Here is a 4,327-nt window from a genome sequence, read left to right on the forward strand (position 1 = left end):
AGTGTAAAGTCCAGAGCCAGGCCAGCCGTGCTGATTGGTCGTTGTGTATCATGGTTGTAAACAGACGTGGTCTAGAAATGTTAGTCTGTACAAATAATTCTCCCTGTCGCATAAACAGCTTCAAGTGCACTGTTTGGGAATTCTGTGAGTCACTGGGATCAGGGAAAACCTTTATGTGCTTAGCACAACATCTTATCACACACATTGTGTGCTTCCAGTGTGTTACACACATTTCCTGGCAGTCAAGACAGTAGGAACCAGCGACCGTAGGAACCAGCGACCGTAGGAACCAGCGACGGTAGAAACCAGCGACGGTAGAAACCAGCGACGGTAGGAACCAGCGACCGTCAGCCAGAGCCAGAGATGCTCTCTGTCCCACAGGCCGGTGGACTCCAGATCAATCTGTCAAATAAATGACGCAATCAATCTTAGACAAACACCACTGACTCCACTAACCTAACAGGCTGCAGCCAGTTAGGTTTGGGTTAGGGCCAGGGTTAGGGCCAGGGTTCGGGTTAGGGCCAGGGTTAGGGCCACAGAACACTAACCCACGCCAGCCATATGTGTGCGTGTGTGAGGTGCTTTGTGACGCAAAGTTGTTTATTAATACCCCAACCCTGTCCCTAACCCTGGCCCCAACATCTGATTTGTCATGTCGAAACCTAACAAATCAATGCTGTGTCTTGCAGCCAGCAGGCCTAACGGACCACACTAGAGCGTGAAAGGCCCATGTTTCCGGAGCCCTCCCCCAAGGGTGCGGCTAGAAACCACAAATGTGCGTCAGTGAATCGTCACTGATCAGGGGAAACCAGAGACTTCTGCTGAACGTTTCTCATTCTTGTCTTTAAGTCCAGATTGAGTTGTACAGGAGGTCTTACTAACCTTAACCTTTGAGGAAGTAGCGATCACATTGTGTTCTTTGCAAAGACTGCGCAACAGTTGCTTGGAATAATTGACCTCTGTCTCTTGTACGCAGACTCACAGCCCTTGCTTGGAATCTGCTTTACAGGGGTGACAGCGCAAGGCGTCTGCAAGGACTCTATGCAACGGTGTTCTGGTGCTGTAGTCGATTCCTCCCCTTCTGTTTTCCCCCCACAAAGAACCTTCTACTTCTCCCAGATCCCGACCAACCGGCCGGGGGGAACCACAACCAGCCACAGAATGCTTCCCTCCAGGTCTAACCCTGTCCCAAAACGCCGTTCCGCATTCCAGGAATACCTTCATGACTAATGTAAACACGGCCACGCTCGACTGGGATTAGAACCCAGCACCAATCAGCAGCCCCCCCCCGTTTAGACTGATTCAGCAGAACTGCACCACCCACACACACACACACACACACACACACACACACACACACACACACACACACACACACACACACACACACACACACACACACACACACACACACACACACACACACACACACGTTAAACATCCTTACGTTCTTGTTCCTCCGAGCTTCGGGATCAAGCTCAATATTCATTAAACCGACCTTAGCGAGAAACAAGGTCACGGGAGGAAGGAGCTACGGAGCCCTTGGGCGCACAGCGCTGCCTGCAACACAAGCTGCTGTTAACCAGCCATGGTCCACCAGCGTGTGAACGCTCCAAATCCTTTTATAGCGGACTCATAAACCACAGCCATGTACACCAGGAATACGTCCCTGACCCAGATCACACCAACGAGCAGACTAAGGGGACGGCGGACAAGGCAGGGTGGTCTCAGCTGGCGGAGATAGAACCGTCTCTGGCCGTAGGCCCACCTCCTGACCTCCTGACCTCTGACGTCAAGACAGCGCTGGAAAATGTCTTCCCCCCCCCCCCCCCCCCCCCTCAACTCTACGGTCATTTCCTTCTACGAAAACAACCTGATAGTGGAGAAGCCAGAGGCTGCTTTCGCAGGCAGAGCTCGATACCCGGGTTGAAGCACAAGACTGACCAGGGCGAGGGCATGGGGCTACAGTACTCCTCTGGGTCTGCCCTGTGTCTGGTCCTCTCTCTCCGACCATACTGACCAGCAAAAGAAGTTCTGTTCAGACCGGAACACAGACATTGGTTGTATTCTAGATGAGCGGTGTTCCCAGTGCGGGCGAACACAGTACTAATGAATACTGAAAGGGTTTACAGCCGTCTGCAAGATGTCTCACAGCTGTCCGTACACACAGGGATTTCCTCAGCTGTTTGCAGGGGTGCTGGGAAATGTAATGGAGTCAGTCTAAACACGAGGAAAATGAGGATCCAGAACAATTAAGACAGCAACAGGTCGTTAAGGATCTATTCTAGGTCGTCAAATCCTTGCTTCGATTGAGGGTTTATAGACCACAACATCAGCTCTCCCACACTTAGCTAGTTGTATTCCCATCAGCCTCTGCAGGTAATAGAGTTGTCCCAGAATTAATGTGCATCTCTAGAGCTAGTTAGTGGCCAGATTGGGGAACACTGGTTGCACAGATGCAGGTTGTTACATAGCAAGCAGGAATGGGTTAGTCAGCGAACACAGGGCCGGGAGGGGCTAGGGGTCAAGTAAAGGATGCCTCCAGGTAGACTGCAGTTGTTAATCTACGGTTTGAGCCTAGCCTATGAGGACAGTACTGTAGGCTATAAGTCTACTCCACATAAAACGGACTGCCCTCATCATGACGCAAGTTCAAAACTGTCTTTAGAGTGTCTATGTAATGTCAGACCAAGGACTCCTGTTCTGAAACTAGACAACAACACTAGGCCTACATCAATCCTACCGTCTATATTTCTGGTCATTTAAGTTCCAAAACATCTCTGCCTATTTTTATTCATTTTTTTTATTCGATTACAGCCTCAACAAATATCAGACTCACACCGATATGGACGGGATCCGGCTGCTCGTCTCGCCCCCCGGGTCCCATCTCGGGACCACGCGACGGTAATAAATAAACGACTTGGTGGACTGGGTTTATCCAGCTCCAGGCGACACAGTTCAATTGACATGGGTTAACAAAAACTAATTAAATCGCGATTTACTCCGTCCATACAAATTTAAAAAATATTATCCGTTTATGACATAAGGTTACAATTATCATGGTAGGAGAATAACTTACCAAGGATAACGAAAATACAACGATTTAGATCCAAAACGCTGTTTTTCTCTTGTGTTCAACCCCCAGAGGGCAGTGAGCCTGTGTGTCCTAACGATGACTGTGAAGGTTCGTTACCCTATCCGCGTCGGTCGGCGGCTTTAAAACGACCTGTCTGATCTAATGAGACCAATGTCACCGGCACCGCGAACGCTGGAAACAACGGGTTAAAACCATCTCATCCCTGCCCCCGATAATGCCATGGGCTGGAGATCATATGAACGACTCTGATCCGGTGAAGCATAGCAGGGTTTCTGTCAGCAGCAGCGGTCGACTCCTCTACGTTTCGGCTCTGTTGTAGGAAGCTATAGCAGAAACCAAGTGACTGTTGTCATGTGAGGATATCACCATCCATAGAAAGGCGATTTACTTACTATTAGATCCTCCGGTGCTGTTGCCGTGCGCTTCCTGCTGTGGCACCAGCCTCGACCTATGCGAGGATCCCTCCCGGCGAGACGCGTCACTCTAATATTGATTTCATGCCATAAAGAGCGCTCGACCAATGGGCGCTCTGGGTGGAGGGGTCCACGTGGGCGGGTCGACTCCAACAACACGTCAAAAGACTCGAGGATAATTTAAAGTTAATTCCGAACCTCTAATGAGATACAAATTTTTTTAAATGTCAAAAACGAACATAAAGGTTTATCCTAGCGTCGTGCTGCTGACGGTCATCGCTTGTTTTAGTTGATGTCTTAATCGGTTAATTAATTAATAGGTTTACGGTTTTTATAGGACATGAGGACTAGAGGCCGATAGAATAAACTCCAAAGGTTTGGTCGGTCCTGTACTGACCTCTACAGGACACAGCAAACACTGAACACCTAGGCAAATATTACAGCCGAAGTAGACGTCTGAATGATATAGTCATTTCTTTAGAGATTGAATGTAGGCAAACCTTTATGGAGAAAAAAATCTACTACTACTACTACTAGCCTACTACTACTACTATTAATAATAATAATAATAATAATAATAATAATAATAATAATAATAATAATAATAATAATGAAAAAACATATAAGGCCATCCTGTTTGTTTCCAATCAGTATATTTTTGCATCTATTTTTTAGTTTTTGGCTATATTCAAAGCGAATGATATCACTATCCTCTTCAGCGATTGCGGTCCTCTTAAAATAACTTCCTCCGTTTGGCCACCAGATGGCGCCGGCGAACCATTTATTCTGGGTTGAATCTTAATGTAGCGGTTCATCG

The 4,327-nt window shown here is 47.9% G+C and overlaps 1 protein-coding gene across 2 annotated transcripts in view; it reads right to left on the reverse strand.

Annotated features, from left to right (window-relative positions):
• Positions 1 to 3,602, reverse strand: part of ece1 (endothelin converting enzyme 1) — a 29,105-nt gene extending 25,503 nt beyond the window's left edge. The window contains exon 1 of one of the 2 annotated variants that reach the window (XM_030374869.1): positions 3,490 to 3,602. The gene's annotated coding sequence lies outside the window, so the exon portion shown is untranslated. Of the gene's footprint in view, positions 1 to 3,079; positions 3,426 to 3,489 lie in introns of those variants that run through there. The other variant, XM_030374870.1, reaches the window with a different exon arrangement.
• Positions 3,603 to 4,327: the final 725 nt, after the last annotated feature.

The sequence above is a fragment of the Gadus morhua genome, chromosome 13, assembly GCF_902167405.1.
Source record: "Gadus morhua chromosome 13, gadMor3.0, whole genome shotgun sequence".
NCBI classification, from domain to species: Eukaryota; Metazoa; Chordata; class Actinopteri; order Gadiformes; family Gadidae; genus Gadus; species Gadus morhua.